This window comes from Aulostomus chinensis, chromosome 10 (assembly GCF_037954235.1).
Source record: "Aulostomus chinensis isolate RoL2024-O1b breed Wild chromosome 10, RoL_Achi_v1.0, whole genome shotgun sequence".
Classification (NCBI taxonomy): Eukaryota; Metazoa; Chordata; class Actinopteri; order Syngnathiformes; family Aulostomidae; genus Aulostomus; species Aulostomus chinensis.
Window position 1 is genome coordinate 11250000 of NC_141329.1, and position 18366 is coordinate 11268365.

At 40.3% G+C, this 18366-nt stretch overlaps 1 protein-coding gene across 4 annotated transcripts in view; it reads right to left on the reverse strand.

The window, feature by feature from the left end:
* Positions 1–1285: 1285 nt before the first annotated feature.
* Positions 1286–18366, reverse strand: part of LOC147254400 (uncharacterized) — a 104638-nt gene continuing 87557 nt past the window's right edge. For all 4 annotated transcript variants that reach the window (XR_015118157.1, XR_015118156.1, XR_015118155.1 and 1 more), the window contains 2 exons: positions 11586–11636; positions 1286–4420 (listed from right to left, as the gene is read on the reverse strand). The gene's annotated coding sequence lies outside the window, so the exon portion shown is untranslated. The remainder of the gene's footprint in view (positions 4421–11585; positions 11637–18366) is intronic.

Sequence of the window (18366 nt, forward strand, 5' to 3'; positions counted from 1 at the left end):
TTTAAGTTTTACAAATGGCACCTTTAATCTAGCACTGGTCGCAGCAGACTATAAATATCTTTATTTGTTGTGCAAAACAAAATTAACAATAAAATAAACACTATCACATTTGTAGTTTACATTTCTGTTATTTGCTTACATTATTTAAAGCTGACATTTCTTCCTAAATTCATATACGGAATAAAATGTCAACAGTGAATTTCACCAGTGTGAAAGTTTTTGTCAAATATATGCATGAGCTTCATTTTTACATTTTTATGACACACGCATTCACTCATTAATTTAGTATAGCAATGACAAATACTGACCTAAAAGAAATTGTCATTTAATAAAGTCTCAGTTAAGGGAATGCAATGTAACCAAGATACTGTAATGAGTTGAAAGGCAAAAATAATGACCAATTAGTTTATTTATTCATCCACATAAATTAAGCTAAATTAAACAATGTTGTGAAAAGCTGAAGGGTCCAGGCAATGGAATTTATTTACATGTAAAATAAATGTAATTTAACATTTATTAACTAATTCCAGCGATAACTTTTTTTACGAGTTAAGATTCAAACCTTTGATATCCAGCAAAGAATCAAATGATCAACTTTGTAATCTAAATAATGCAATAACAGGAACAGACGTGGTCATCTACTTTGGCTCAGAGTTAGATTATGATTCCATCTTCTTGTCATGTCAGGAGTGTGTGAGTATGAACATGGAGGATTCATTTGGAGATAAAGCAATGTGGGCCAATCTATAACTTAGTACTGATTTACCCCAAGACAGAACAGAAGTAAATGAAAAGGAAATTCTGACAATTACGCTTTGGACGAAAAATTATTTCCAACAAAATTTTGAAGCGTATCCTTGACCTAACAAAGCCATAAGATTCTCTCCTGATTGTTATTCCCTGTTGAAATATTCAAAGACAACTTTGAAATGTAGCCTTGATGCAGTGAACCAGAGGTGAAGAGACAAGAGATATGATTGATGACTTTGTGAAGAAACCTTCAACATTCTCTGCTGCTTAATATTCCCTGTTAAACTACACAAAGTCCAATAATGTTCCAGCTTAAAATGTGAATTTCTTTCGTGTATTTAAAGGTTTTGTATTGTAAGATCGGGTTTATTGCAGAAGACCTTTGGTCCAAGACTATTTTCAACAATTTGACAATAAATTGGAACCGTAAAATGTATTCGATAAGTCAAAGAAATATTCCGTAATTTGCGGAAAATGCATGAATTATTCAGGACAACGAAAAGAACCAGAAATCTTATAAAAGCAAGTTCTCAGATAAGTTTATTCAAAACAAAGTAACCCACAATACAGAATACAACTCTTTTGTTATTTTCCCAAATTTTATTTGCCATTTTGGCCAACAAATACAGACCAGTAAAATGTTTCCAGCTGTTTTGCCTGATGGCTTCAAGGGCTTCAATATTCTGGAAGTGAGTTTTATGAAGATATCACATCAAAATCACTGTTTAGCCTTTAGATTTTGGAGTGGAGATTGTTCATATTATTGTCCTGTAGTATCTCGTCATCAACATGGCTGTGAGGGAAAATTGGTTATGGAAATATGTGGGTTTAAATGTGTCATTATCAGTCTGCAGAAACATACCGATCACAGCATATCCCCTTAAGAAAACAAAAAATAAAACTTAAATCGAGGCAATGTTAAGAAAATAAAGGGGTTAAAGGGTCACAATTTAATTAATTCATATACACCTTGCTGTCCTGTATCAGATTTTTCCTCTTCAATTTTTCCTCACCCGCATGTCTCTCTCCTTCTTGTTCTCTCGCAGCCCTGTCCTCGGATGGCTTTTGGCCTAGATTCGGCTGCAGAGAGCTCTAGTGTGTGTGAGCCAAATCTCAACATGGATTTGCAGGCAGAGTGAGCAAGAGATGGAGGGATAGAGACGGCGAGAATCAGCGGATGGAATAGTCGCCCTGCCTCTGTATTTATACTCCAACAGTCATGGTTGACATTTTACTGTGTTAGGTTTTACAGAAGGATTTATGTTCAAACAATCCCAATTATACTCAAATAATCCCAAACATACCTTGAGATGATTACTTGCATTCGATTGTTGGCAGAATTCAATCTATCAATTTACTAATTACTGTGAGTGACAGTAAAACAGCCATCCATGTTTCATATTTTTAATCTACATTTCAAATATATGTATCGTTAGATACGTTTACATTTTTAAAGCATAATTAACAAAGTTTATTCCAAGAAAGACACCAGTTTGTATTTCTTACCTTATTTACAACAACTTTAAAAAACAATTTTTTTAATTTAATTAAACAATTTGCAGATAGAAAATTCATCTAAATAAAATAATGAATATTAGAAAGTGTTATAATTTCTTAAAGACAAAAATGCCTGATTTCAATGTCTGTTTCATAACCTTAAACAATGCAGAAAGAACATATTATTATTATTATTATTATTATTATTATTATTATTATTATTATTATTCATTACTCGTCGAAGTGAGGCCCTATGGCACATGAGCTTATTCTCAGGAGCGTAAATTTAGGAAGTATATTCTTAACATGGTACGTAATGAGATCCATTTATCTTTGGTTCAATAGTCTTCTTGATGGATAACTTGACAAATGAGGACGACAGGAGGCGTGGAAACTGGCTCCGATGGTTTTTAATGTGAGAAACATTTTTAGTGATCAAGACCTAAAATGAAAGTCTCCTGTTTTCTTACACTGCAATTAGCTGGTTCCATTATTATGTCCATGTTAGGAAAGGAAAAGCTGTCACTTTTGCCTTTATCAATAGTCCGTGATCTAATATGCAGTAAACATTAAACCAAAGCACGTGTCTTCTGGAGGATGGACATGAGTATTTGTGTTCACTTCCTTATTCACTAGCCATCATGCAATGTCTACCCTATGTGTCGATACCCATCCTGATTTCACAGTAGCAAGTTCCAGTCTGCAACAAGTCCAGGCAAAAACCCCTGGATGTTATTCTAATTCTCAAAAATGCAGTGAATCACCGAAGTGGAGGAGGCAGGTTGAGGTTAGTGGACACCACAAAAAGATGATACTTCACTAAACAACTGCTGGAATGAAAGCTGTCGTCTAATTGTCTGAAACATGTGAGGGTGGAATTTTCCCCTAAATGTTAGCATGGGGGCTGCCAATCAGCATACATGTTAAAATGTTAGCATGGAGACAGTCCTATTGGAGCATACCCCATTTACACTTGACTTTAAAATGTGTCGTGGGCAATCCAGTCATGAGCAGTGAATACAAATGTAATCAAAATTATCACCTATTGAAACATGATGGTGTTTTTACAGCTAGCCCATGCTATGCTAATCTGATGGTTGATTGTCTGGGACCAGACTGATAATTTCACCCTGTATCAGAAGTGAAAGTAGGTGGTAATGGAATCTGAGCATCAGTTGTCAGGGAGACATTTAGAGAAAATGATAAACACAGGTATAAAAAAAACCATGAGTCATTGTCTATATGCCATTTGATCACACCAGAAACATTTTACAGCCAGGTGTAGGAAAGGTCTAACTGCCAGCAGAATGAGCTATACTTAACTCTAAGCATGGATGTACATCACATGGTTTAAATGTAGGATGATAATCAAATAGTAGTAGAACAGCATATGCTAAAGTGTTAGCATGACACACAAAAATCCAGTAAATGCTTAAGCGTTAGCGAGTCAGCATGACATGAGCTCCAGTGTAAAGAAACCATTCATCATTTTAGTATTTTTTTTTTTCAAAGAAAAATGTCAAGCATTTGTTGTGTCCATTATGACGCAGAATTTAGTCTTTGAGATTTGAACTGTTGGACAGAGGGAAAACGTTTGATCGTGTCAATTTGGGCATTTTATAGACTAAATTATTCTGTTTTTTATGGAAAAATAAGTCGCAGATTAAACCTGGTAGAAAATGACCATTAGTTGCAGCAATGTTCGAATAAACCCTGAAAACACTTAGTGTAATTAGTATTCTGTATCAGTATTACAGATACTCCTTTCCAGATGTAGAACAAGTGTGCAAAGTACTTGCGTAGTTAGTACAAAAGGATCTGGTACGAACTTGGTGAAATCCTTGAGATAACAAAAAAGTAAAGGCTTCAAATAAATGTGTTTTATTAGATTATAGAATCTACATTACTGTACACGTGTTTTCTTTGGAACTACATGAGAAACCTGATGTGTTTGTATTTGTGTGTGAGTGTGTGTGTGTGTGTGTGTGTGTGTGTGTGTGTGTGTGTGTGTGTGTGAGTGTGTGGATGTGGGTAAATTAAGATATCCTGTTCGGCAGAAAATGTGAGTAGGCTATGCGTGCTTTGCGACAGAAGGCTTCTTCTTGTGTGACAGGGGCTTCAGTGGGATGTCATATCCAACCAATTCCTGACACGTCCTGGCCTGGTCAAATGGCTGTAGAGAGAGAAAGACAGCACTGTGACACATTGTCCTTCTGTAAAAACTAAATAATTAAAGCCATTAACAATTTTAACTCATATCAGAGGAACATGTATATTCAAATTCCTAATTACATGCTTATTGCATAAATTTAAGTCGATTTACAATGTCAAAGTGTTTAATAGAGGAACTATAAAGGTTTTTTTTCGCAGAGTTAAAGGCCACACAAAGCAGGAATATAACTTCATGGATTGATTGAATGTCAATAGCTGGAAACATTCACGTCAATTTTAAGAGAGCTTTAGTCTCTCTGGTCAACAGAGAAGGACACCGTATTACGCAAGAAACATAAAATCATGCCAAAATTGGAATTTTGTTGAAAAAGATTCACGGTCTTCAAAAAAGGTACAAAAATACCTCCAAAGGTAAAATATAAAACATGTCAAATAGCATGCCGGTTTAGAAAAATCCCACAACGCACTGAGAGCTTCTATTAATAAGCATGACGGTTGAAAGAATTGACAATCATGTGAAATGACAGCAGGAAGGCTTTATTTAGACGCAACTGTAAGACGTCTCTATCTCAACAGCAGCTCTCTAAAGAGAACACAAGGCTCAGTTTACTGCCCTGACATCACTTGCTGCATTCATTACCAGCAAAAAAAAAAAAAAACACCCCAAAAAACACATTTCATATCAGTTGTGTCACAAAACAATTATATAATACAAAAAAGAGACACATTTATTAAAAGAGTGCACAAATATCCCCCCACGTAGAATCCTTCACTTTGGTGTCACATCCACTCAAAATCTGCCACTGAAGCTTGGTCAGCACACAAAGGCATGAACAGTTACATTTACAAAGTAATTCTTCACACATAACACCAAGAAAAACTATGGTATGCAGAAAAATATACACGTATAATATTTACATTTGGATGGATTATGAATGTGACATAAGACACAACACGGAGTTTTGCCAGTAACTTTTTCATGAGGGAAATTTTAATGGCCATTCACTGAAATATCCCTTTACACATGAAAAACACATAGACATCGATTTGAACGTTTTAGCAGTGTACATGTAAATAAACTGAATGACAGGCCATGCAGTTTGATCCTGTTGAAGTAAATCAGTAAGAGACTTTTTTTTTTTTTTTTAGTTGAACCACATATATTCAGGTAACTGTGATGCAAACATTTGGGCTTCATTTACTTCTAAAAAACAAAAAAACAAAAAACAAGTTCCATGACTTGCATGTTTTTTTTTCGTGAATGACCCTGATAATATAAGACAACAAACTTCCCCGACATGTGGGGAATGAACTGGATGTGAAATTTAACGCGATGTGCAACGCACTCAAAGGTCGCAGGGAACAAAAACAACAGCCAGTAACTTGAAGAGCGAAGAGTTGAGAGTGAAGTTGACGGTGACTTTGCTCATCTGAGGTCGTTGGGCAGGTGTGAACATGAATATGTGAAAATATGTAGAGTGGCTTAGCTTACATTTGATGTGTCATAGGTTGAGTTTCCTGATTCGTCATCATCATCATCATCATCATCATCATCAACATCATCATCATCATCATCATCATCATCAGGAAGACAGTAACAGTTTACATGGACAAATGACACAGTACATCATATTTATTAGTAGAAGAGACAAGCTGTTAAGATCCTGCCAGTCACAAATATAAACTTTAAAAAACAGTGCTTTTTAAAGACACACTCAAGTGAGACATATGTTGCGATGAAAAATAAAATGAAAACCTGAGTGAATTAAATTTTAATGGGTGAGTTCAGTAGCATTTAAAAGCTTTTGAAAAAGAATTCATTAAACGTATACATCTGATCACATTTCTCATGGTTCCTGAAGCGTATCTGTCACTGCAGTACTTTGTATACTTTATTGCATTTATTCCTTCTGATTCATATACAGTTACCCTGCAAAAAACAAGTAACAGTAAACAATATCAATAGAAGTCATAGACCTCAAATAGTTTAAGCATCTGCGAGGTTTTTTTTTTTTAGGGACGCGCTGATCCATACTGATATCAGTTACCGGTCTAATGCTGACATAAAAACTGCTTTGGGTATGGCAACAGTTGGGCTGATCCATTAACATCTATGTTTTTATCAAGCCACTTGCTTGCGCTACACCAGAATGACTGCTTTATAGTTACTGCTTTCACTTGACTGGGACCCATTTGACATGAAATATTACGTTCTCATTTGATTTAGTTGCTTTGGTTTCTACTGGAATTGAATTTATTAGTAAGAAAAATAGTAAAGGTATATCTAGATGCATTTATTTATTACTGTTACAGTACAATCACAAAAGCAATGAGTCAGTCAGGCTTGATATCGTCTCACACGTAAAAGAATGATTCCAGTCTCATCTACACAGACACAATGAGGCCTACAGCATATTAATGACATGTACCCAGTCTCAATACTGGTATCAGGACTGAAAAAGTTGTATCACTAAATCCCTAGTGTTTGGTGTTATCTATCCCAGATAATCTTCAAATAGATTTCTGATTCAGTCCTTCAAAAACTTGCCGGCTCAGTTAAAACAAAAATAATCCAAATTAAAAACCCCAAATCAAACGTCTTTGCACAAAGCGGATCACATCTGCACAGCTTCCTGGTATTTTAGCCTGCTGAGGCAGAAAATTATCCATAACGTTATCCAAAGGAATCTTGCTCCATGTTCTTTTTTTCTTCTTTCAAACATTCAAAAAGTGTTTGCAGCCTTTTCAGTTGATGTGTCAGCAAAGTGTTAAATGATTCATCAGGGGATTTCCAGCCTCGTTTTAAATCCAAAACGATCTGCAGCAGGACAACACTGATACTGAGGGAACACAGGGGATGAAGCGGTTCATCAATACCTGGGTTCCATCGGAAGAACACAAAGAACACTTTGTAATCAAAGGCAAATTCACACGTCCGGGACCTTTGGCTGTTGTGACATTGTTGGTGACATTAGTCTCTCTGCGATTAATGAGGTTAGCGTGTCGTCTACTTAATCTGCTAGCGTGATGTAGCTGTGCACAATCCCCCTTAGCTCCTTTAAAATGGCCTCACCCTGTATCAAGGAGGACACACACATATACAGACATATCACACTGAAAATGTACTCATCCCACCCCACCGGCACATTTAATGCTACCCAGATTGCTGACGGAAACAGCATACAGTTTGGCAGCTGATGCACAGACTGAGAGAGAAAAAAACAAACAAGGAAAACAATCAAAGTACTGGATCTGCTCCAAATCCTCAATCTCCTCAAGTTGGTCAAGATACATTATTGAGACCTGCTTCAGCGACTATGTGACAAGTAAATAGGCCCCAGGTGTGCTACAATGCCGAAAATGACCTCCGCAGCTTGTCAGTGCCATAGGTAGCAGTGAAGGAAGGTCCACGTGGAGCTGCGACGCCATCTTGTTGCACCACCCGACTGCGAGCCCCACTGCAGTGGGCAGAACCGCTCAACACACACATACAAAGAGGGACAGACACCAACATTACAGACATGTTGACAGATAGTGAAGCCCAGACACACACATGCTGGTTATTGATGAGTGTGCTTTCTCCTGCCTGCAGCGGAGAGGAGGCTGTGTGTGTTGAAGGGAGTGGCTGAAAAAACTGCAGCATGGTGACGGTAGAGAAAACCACCCTGCCGCCACACTCAGATATATAGGCAGCTTGTTGGCAGTCAGCCCCCTGTTTCCTTTTCAGACACGATCTTTCTGATCGGTAATTTCGCTTTCAGTGGGGCGAATTTCACCGAAAAGCCTCTCAGTACCAATTGGGTGTAACCCTGCAGCAACCCACCCAAGACACCGTACCCGCCAGTCATGTGCCTGCTCTGTGACACAGTGATCCAGTAGGTTTCACCTTAACAAAGGTCCATTTTAAAAGAGATGCCATCAAATCAACTGATACAGGGATAGCTCATATTTAGCTTTTAGCCCATCTTCAAAATGAATCCCACACTTGTAAACGTCAGCGGCTGTTACAGTGTTTACTTACTGACACCTGAAGCTGCAAAGTCCCCACGAAAACTAATTATATGAATATTTAGCTGGAATCCTTCACATCGAAGATGATTGATCACCTTGAAGGCTTTTCAGGTGCAAACTGTATCATATCCATCCTGTCAGGGGTAGAGGATGCTGATCGGCCCATATCCCGTTTGTAAAGTCAGGGATAACGTCAGGGTGATAAAGCAGCTTATTGTAGCGGGTCTTTGCCCACTGGTGGGTCTGTCTGTGTCTACCTCTGCCATGGGGACACAGTGTACAGACAGCGTGTGTGGAGGAGCTGAACAATGGAGAAGCAAGCCCGAAGCCCCTCCAAGCTTACCGGCTACACACTGACTCGCTCCAGGTTAGTGTTTGTTCGCGGAGCTGAACAAATAAAAAACGATTCGGATGCAGAGAGATGGTGGGAAAAAGAGGGACGGGGCTTACAGAGGCATTACATAAGAGAATCGCTAAAGCAGCAGATTAGCGGCACAGAGGGGGTTCAAGTTAAAATCCATATTAGTTCATTACCAACAGCACGAAAACCTCGCCGGGAATCCACAAGATGATGGCTGATATGCCGAAACACAATGACATGCGAACACACCAGCACGTCACATCCAGCTGTTGCCGCAGGAGTAAATGCTGCTGAAGGAGGGAAATGATTAATATACTTGTGAAGGCCAAACTCAAAAACAACCTGGAAATTGATCTGCATCAGGGTCGTAATGGTTTGAGACATCAACTGTAGTCTCTGTTGCAAATATATGTGCAGAAACACAATGAAACTTTATTCATGTCTTCACAATAATATCTCACCTTACAAAACACTTCAGAAAACAATATTTCAATCCAACTCATAGGTTGCAACACAAGATCTCCCTCAAAATCCAGAATCCACAATTACTATTAGCATCAGTTTTAATGCGGGAAGCGTTCACAAAGAGGACTTATCAATATTCTTGATACACCCCATTAAAGCCAGATATTAGCTACGGTGCCATGGACCTGAGTCAAATATCGATGAATCACGCTGTCAAGAGGCTGCTGCTGTAAAAAAAAATAAAATGCTGCAAATGGGTTCTCAGGAGAGGGATGGCCTCCTGAGAGCTACTTGCAAAGTGCAAGGGATATAGGAAATGAAGCATTCGAACAAACAGAAATTTAATTTAGAAACCTCACGGGTGAAAACCAGTATCACACTGGGATGTGTGTGTGACCTGAGGAGCTATCATTTGCTACTTTACTACAAAAACCAACTGAATTGATACTGGAACCAAGTGAGTGGGATCCTTGTTACTACCGTTGATGAAGTCGAATCAGCAAATGCATATTCAATAGCACTACAAATAACGGGGAGTCGTAGACGGAGCACTACCTGCTTTGTGAGTGTGGTCTCGCTGCCACCTTTACACTTGCAGAGGGTTCACTGAGGTCAAGCACATAATGTACAGAGCTGTCATGCTCACGCTCTTAACATTACTCTGTGCTGCTCTCAAGTCATAAAGGTACTCAAACAGACCTGCTGGAGAAACGAGGAGCTATCACACCGGCAAATGCTTACCTACTTAACAGTCTACACTGCTATCACCTCTGCATTAGCATTAGCCAATGCTAAATCTCTTTAACTATTTCTTTACCAACTCCAGCAGCAATCATTATTCGTTTTAGACGGCTTGCAGCTAAGGACAATAATTAGAATCCATGTATAATTACTAATCTATATGAAGCTTGCCACTGGATTGCTTAATGAGTAGCTTAGGTGTGAAATGTTTTTTCTGCAAAAAACTTTCACGATACCGACTGTCCGGTGTCTGACAGGTCAAATTGGGGAAATATCAATGCTAAATTATTAGCAAACTCCCTATTTCAGTGGAAACTACAGATACAATCTCTGTTGCTAAAGTATTCCAGCTCATACTCTGGTCTTCCTCTCATCTGTCCACACATCTCAGCTGATTCAGCCTAAACTGTGTCACATGACACTCAAACTAGCATCATGCAACTACACCCCTGAGGGCCTGCACAAGCACACACCAGTCCTGAACCCATAGCTCATCATGAGGATAGTGCAAGGTGCAGCAGACAGATAAGAAAAAAGCCCAGGTGACATGCAACATACAGCAGGGAAATGCAAAGCGTGAAACTGTGAGCGCCTTAGCTAACTGTCCCATGGCCTTTCTTTTCCGAGCGCCATTGTTACAGGCCATAACGTCAGGAGAGATAACGCTGGCTGTGAATCCCTCTCAGCTCCCGAGAGCCTAACCCGTGGACATGAGAGCACAACGTCACAAGTTAGGGTCTCAGGGACGGAGAGAGACACATCTTCACACGGACTACAGCCCTGCGCACTTCGGCACATGGCTGCTCCCATCCCTCTCTCCATCTCCTCTCTTTGTTTGCAAAATTGCGCATTACAAGAAATCCTCTCCAAGTTACTCATCTTTAAGTCAAATGAGTGAGAGTGAGCAATCTCCTGCGTACACACTACAGAGCTTTCCGACATTCAGCCTCACATTGAACACAGACGTGCGCACACACACACATTCCTAAATTACATACATTAACTGAGCATGGGTGCAACCATCTCTGGCCCCATATGCATTATGAACATACAACAAGTGCAAGCCCTAGCCAGACACAACATTGGCCAGCCTCCCCCAACTCTTTCTCTCTCTCCCTCCCTCTCTCCTCACCCCCTCCCCCACCTTCGCTGAACAATACAGCACTTTGAAAAATGCCTCCTGCCATCAGGTACAGAGCCTCCTGTTGTACAGTAAGCCAAAAGATCTCCCGCCAACTCTGGAAATCTGGAGATGATCGGTAATTGTTGCACGTACGGAGAAGACAAAAGCCCGGTGTGGATGCATTGATTACAGCGTTGACGCCTGGACCTCGGACCGTACACCATCAAACATAGCACAGACTTGCATGATCATTCGACTGCCTGCCATGTCTTACTCTGCTAATAAAATCATTCAGTGCATGCTCGGCCCTGTCCATCTTGGTTCTGAGGCAGCACAGCAAAAAGACACGCCAGATAACAAAGGTCTATGGTTCCTTCATGCTACCACGGTGGTCTTAAGCTTAGGAAACAGATGGGGAGCTGAGAGGGAAGTGGAGAGGAAGAGTATTCGCTGGTATCGACTCACCCTCCCCTTCGGACCAGGATGCCCCTGCTCGTTGTTCTCCTAGCTTGCTGCCTGCTCGGGAGAGGAAAAAAAAAAAAGAGACAGAAAGAGAAAGCTCAGATTTAAAGTTACAGCACAGCAACACGATTCCAGTTATCATCATCAGAAGAAGTTGGGTTTTTCTTTAAATGGGATCACCAAAAAGCAACATGAGGAAGAGGCTGGTCCGTATGGCGAACCACTCAAAGACATGCGAAATAAAGCGAAGGGGAGCGACGATAGAGACAAGAAAGAGAGGCATAAGGATGGGTGGTAAGACCGAGCTGGAATGAACCATGTGCACACTCTCTCTCCCTCTATCTCTAGTTGCTTTGCTCTCTCTCTCTCACACACACATACACACACGCAGCAGAGTGAGCAGTCTGGGGAGGAGAGTCGAGAGAGAGGGAGAGTCGGCGAGACGATTCCTCTTCCCAGAAAATGAAGCCCTGAGAGGAAGTGAAGGTAGAGGTGGTAGACAGATAGAAAGAGTGAGGGCGAGGTTGAATAAAACCAGCCAGCATCGAGCACCAGAATCAGCGCTTGCAGCCGGGGCCACAGTGCCAGTGAAACATGCCAGTATGCTGCCTCGCTAAACGGAGAGGGGGGGTGAGGAGGGGAGGTGCGTATGCACACACACACACACACACACACACACACACACACACACACACACACGCACACACTTATAAAATATATTTACTATATACACATAACCTCCTTTGCCTTCCCTTGCACTGAATCATTTACTTACTTTGTCTCCAAATGTGCAGGTCCAAGACAGGTTGAGGAGGGATCACACACACACACACACATACACACACACACACACACACACACACACACACAAATCCAAGTAAAAGGACAAAACGAATACGCCTGCTGATCTCTTGTCTTGCTTTGCTTTCTCTCTTCCTCGCCCTTTTCCCTTGCATTGTTTTCTCTCTTTCAATCACATGCAGAGGTGGAAAGAAGGGAAGACAGGAAAAAACTCACAAGAGAGCTCCGACATTACCCCCACCCCCCTCCCCAATATCACTACTCTACCTCTTTCTCTCAATCTTTCTTGTACCCTCCATTTTTCCCCTCCCATGTTGATCGGCAGGAGGAAAAACATTTAAAAAAATGAGAGAAAGGGAGGAGAAATATCATCCATTAATTTGCCTCACAGCTGTAATCGCTTACAGCCAGAGGCCCACTTTTCCTCCATATCAGATGAGAGAGAGAGAGGTGAGTGGGGTTGGTGTGTGTGTGTGTGTGTGTGTGTGTGTGTGTGTGTGTGTGTGTGTGTGTGTGTGTGTGTGTGTGTGTGTGTAGGGTGGGGGGGTAGTCCTCCTTTGATTTTCTCCACCTTGCCGTTGTCCGTTTTCCACCCATAAAAGAAATCCTCTGAAAAAAACTGGTTTCCAGGCTTTTTCTTTCTTTCCTCCGTCTCATTACCTGCTGTCTCAAAGTATGGGCCGATATTCACATTATCCCTTCAGAGACAGAAGGAGAGGGGGAGAGAGAGAGAGAGAGAGAGAGAGAGAGAGAGAGAGCGTGTGTGAGAGAGAGGGGGGCATAGAAACATTGCTACATGATGTGCTTTGGCTTATAGAGGCTACATTTAATCTCCACTGGCTCCCCCAGGCTTTGGTATGAGAGAGAGACAGAGAGAGAGAGAGAGAGAGAGAGAGAGGAAGGAGAGAAAGAGGAGAGATGATGGGGGAGGGACAGATGGAATAGAAAAAGGAGAGTGACGACGTACAACCAACTGTAGGCTCAAATCAGTGACGGGCCCAGGGAGACTGGGAAAAGGAGGAAAAAAACAGTAAAAGAAAAATCCCTGAGATCACACTGCCCTCTTGCTTTTCTTTGGCTCCCTCCCTCCCTGAAGGGCCGATCGACTGACTGTCTGCACCCCAGCTAATCTTCAATCCTCTTTGACTGTTGTCTGGCAGACGGCGCATTGTGCCGTTTTCTATCTCTATACAGCTGCAGTTGCTGGAGAAAACCGTGCATCTGGATCTACAGTACGCAAGCCCCCCCCCCCCCCCCCATGCTCAAAATCACTGACGTTACCACTTTTAAAATCTCCCTGGCTGCTGATACAAACACACACACACACACACACACACACACACACACACACACACACACACACACACACACTGCAGCTATCCATTTATCACCTGCTTTGTGTCCAGATAGAATAAGTCTTCCATGGCGCTCTAATATTAGCCTGCTTTGACAGTACGAGCCCGCAGCGAGCAAAGCCTCACACACGCGCCTGTGCAAACAAGCTCAAATATGTTGCACAAGTATAGTGACTTTACGACAACACAAAGCATATAAAAACTTTTAATTAGTGCAAAAGATAACAAAGCAAACTCGACCATACTTTGCATTCAGGTAAATGTCGGCTCATAGCCGAAGAACCACTGATCCCATTTCAGTCTCTTTAAGTGTTTATTATCTGCAGCTAATGGCCAGGGATCAGTCCGGTTAGCCATGTAGTCCATCAACACAGACCCGAATCTGTCACACCATCCCACGCATTGGAGAAAACAGCAGCAGGACTGCATATAAGCACAACGCACCGGGCCTGCAGAGCCGGAGAGGGAGAAAACAAACACACAGGCCGGACGCGGCATGTGTACATGCAGTGGGGCGTGGTGACGAGCAGGATGTGTACTCTTACTGCATGGCTAAAGCAGTGCCAATGTTGGCCAGAGTGACTGACTGGCATGTTCAATGTATGACTGATGCCACAGAGGGGATTGCTGCCCAGTACGGTCATGGGGGTTATCGCTATAGTAACAGAAATGATGAAAGTAAATATTCAGGAACATATACATCGTTGCAGAACCATCCACTGAACTTTTATTGGTAGTATATTATTATCGTTGGACTCTTCAAATTATATATTGAAATGTGATGTTTTGCACCAAAATAACTGACTAACAACTGAACAATTATCAACCAATGAGTGCAAGTTTTAATTTCCTTATAGTTCATCCTGATTTAAGATAATATGAGAACGTACTGGCAATAAATCAGAAAATTATTTTGTACTTCAATTTAAAAACATTAAATGCAAACTGCCATGGAAGCACATAATAGAAAATTCTTCAAGAGACACACAAACAGATGATTATTGAACAGCTGTTTTCTTCAGTTGCACAACTGACATGTGACACAACCACAGAAACAGAACCGAAACATTGCAGAGTAAGAAACTGAGTGGAGATGGTGATAATTGTTGAAAAAAAAAAGGCTAGTAAATAAATTGGTTTAAGTCACCCTTTTCGCTTCTGATATTTAAAAAAACAAACCCTGTCAAACGTTTTTTTTTTTTAGATGTACATTTTCTCAAAGAACAAAAACCTATAAAATGACACCTGTAAACCTACAGACATGCAGACTGAATGTACCAGTCATACATACAAACATGGAGATGAAAAATATATTTGTGCATTAGATTTCCAAGATGAAAACCATTCTGGTTAATTTCACAGTCTGCACTGGCTCGGATGCACACATGCACACCAACAAAAGCGTGCATCCTACTTTTTGGTCACCATGAAATCACCAAAATCAGATCATCAAATTTTGAGTCTCCCACAGCTGGACACTTAACAAAGTTGACCAACAGGGGGCAGTCTTTTGCTCCTCTACCTATTAGCTCAATGTGTGAAGACCAGTCAGTCTAACATGCTGCTGCGATGGGGCCGTCAGACGTTGTGAATCCGACAGAGGCACCACCACTTCTCCAACTTTCTACACCACCACCATAGATTGCCTGTAAAACTGTTCACAGTCAGCTGACTGGAGGTTCATGTCTTGCTGTTTTTACATTTCAGTTTGGATTTTAAATTGAATTTGGAATTCTCTTGAAAATAAATATGCTAAAATTTAAGCAGGGAATAAAATACAGCCGACCCAAACACAAGCTTTATTTTGTGAAGAAAACAAACATCTTACTTTCCATGAATATGCTGTAATTGTTTATTTTCAGTTTTTTTTTTAAACTCTTCCTGCACGAGTGTCACAATATTTCATATGTCAAATATTTTGACAGCAGTTCTTTCCACACAGTGTGCGTGAGCTGATACGAAATATTATGACAATGATTTTGTAGCGTAGAAATGGAGCGGGACGCTGCTGTCTGAAATCTCAAACTCTTTTGTGTCTGATATCTCGCAACCAGCATCTGTCATCACACAAACAAGAGCCAGACGTCCTCCAAGCAACCATCAGCTTTAATGAGGTGATTGCAGAGCAAATCCCAATAATAACACAGATGAACGGAAGTTTCCAACATGGAACGGCGTGGAGGAAAGCATCATGTCTGTCCAACCAGCCCATTGCTTCTGATCTCTACCTGCCTGCTGCACATTAAACAACACATCAACACACACACACACACACACGCACAACAATCACTGAAACACAATTATATTTCACCAATATGGTAATAATGGTATTTTAGATTAAAATTTAAATGCAGGAAGAGATTATTCATTTCTTAAATCAATTGTGTGTAAATCTTGCGGCTTTTCTGGAATGATAAATGGAATATCTTTGACATTTAGGGGACGGAACAACAAATCAGAAGATGATTCATCTGGAAAACTGAATGCATCTCTTGGAAAAACAGTTTTGGCAGGAAAAAAGGTCACACTTGCCATATATATATATATATATATACAAATATATATATATATATATATATATATGTACAAATATATATCTATATATATATATATATATGTGTGTGTGTGTGTGTGTGTATGTATTAAGCATCAGTATATGCCTTGGAATAGCCTCCTGATCAGCACTGACACACACATGTTGCGCACTAACACACTGGCGTCACACAGACCCAAAAGTGGAAATCTGCCAACATCGTGGTTTGACCATGCAGTGGAGTTTCTGGCTCTTTATTTATTTATTTATTTATTTATTTATTGGTGCCGCGTCTTGATAAGATTGTACCGTATTTAATCCAGCTGTGCAGAACGCCATGCAAACCTCAGGGAAAGCTAGGAGGTTGTACAGTTATCTCCCGGGGTGTAATTCTCAACTATACAACCTACTACCTCAACCTGGGAGCAAGCAGACCTGGACACCAGGGCTTCATCACCGAAGGGGGGATGCTGGAGGTAAAGTGAGAAACCATAATTTAACCTGGATGGTCGTGCATTTCATTTATTTCTCTATCTAAAAGTCATTAGAACATTTTGAGAGACACCCTAGCTCATAGTTCAAAGAGCAGATAAGTCTCACTAACCTCTACACACACATACATATTACGTCCTGGAACCCCAAACGTCTCCCCAGATGTTCATCAGATTTTTCAAAAAGAGTGTGCAGATAATTGTGTCTGAGAGAAAAACAAGCATGACTAATGTCATTCCTATACATTCTTTAAACGAACCAACATTTACGTCGTTGATTCATAAATGCAAAACCTCAAGTAGAACTTTCTTTCAATAAATTACAACTTCACATGTGCACACTGAAGGAAATTGTAGTTATATTTGATCTTATTTTTTCTAATAACTACTCTCGTAAACTCTCTCATCCCGATTGACGGTAAGAAACTCGGTAGCAATGAAAGTATAAGGAGCCCCAGCGGGGCAACTGTTATAAACTTTAGCATCGTGTTAGAATATTTTTAAGGCAGAAAGATTTCTATTTGTTACATGTATTGTCATTGGAATTTTAAATATGTTTCAAAGGGCAGAGAAAAGTACTGATTATCTGAAAGAAGCATGGGCCTCCTGGTGGGTTGTGAAAGTACTGCAAGAAGGCCACAAACACATTGTTGGTTTTATTTTGAAATAATGTAATTAATTTTAAATTGAAATAATATATTCACAAAAAAACAAAACATCATCTTAATACTGGGACTGAGTGAGATTTTAAATCGAAGCATTCTCCAAAACAGTCAGGATGTAGGCTAAACAAATCATTGCTTGCTTTTAATATCGTACTTGCTTTCGACTTTTCAGAGTACATCGTTCCAGCTGTGCATCAGACCCACATCCACGTAGAATGGGTGTGTTGAAGAAATAGAAAATATGCAGGGAATTACTTTTTTTACTTTAGGATCTGGGTATGTTTGATCAGAGCTCTGATGAAATGTTTGGGTGGGGCGCTGAAGATTTTTAAATTGGGCCGTGGCATTATTAAGTTTAAGAACAGCTGACGTGAACTAAACTGCAGGTTCATTCCAGGACAGAGTAAGAGACAGAGAGAGAGAGAGAGAGAGAGAGAGAGAGAAACAGAGAGAGAGAGATTTCTTTTTGTTGAGAATAAAACAGCCCTGTTAGTTGCTTTAACAGAGAAATTACATGAGAGCTTGTGTGTTTTTTTGGCTGCTGCTGCTGCTCAGGTCGCTGGAGCTGCACAGACACAGACCTGTAGATACAAGCTTGTGGTGTCAGTTAACACAAGTTCGGATCTACGGGTTTGAGGCTGCGAGCAGATGACTTCATGTGTCCATCAGCCTGACGAGATGGGAGACATTAATTGTCAAAACCTTTTATACTACCAGAGTGCAACATGTTTTGGTGAGAGCAGGAATCATTTCTGATGGCTGTCAAAGCTCTAGGTGTAGATATCTAGTTGACGTTTAATATAAAAATAGTAGCACCACTTTTTGCTGAAAATTAGATGTAATTAACTGGACTAATATTCAACAAAAATGATGAAGTCTCCTGTTCCACTTTGAATTAAAAAAAAAACAATTTTTTTTACATTACAACAATTTATAAAA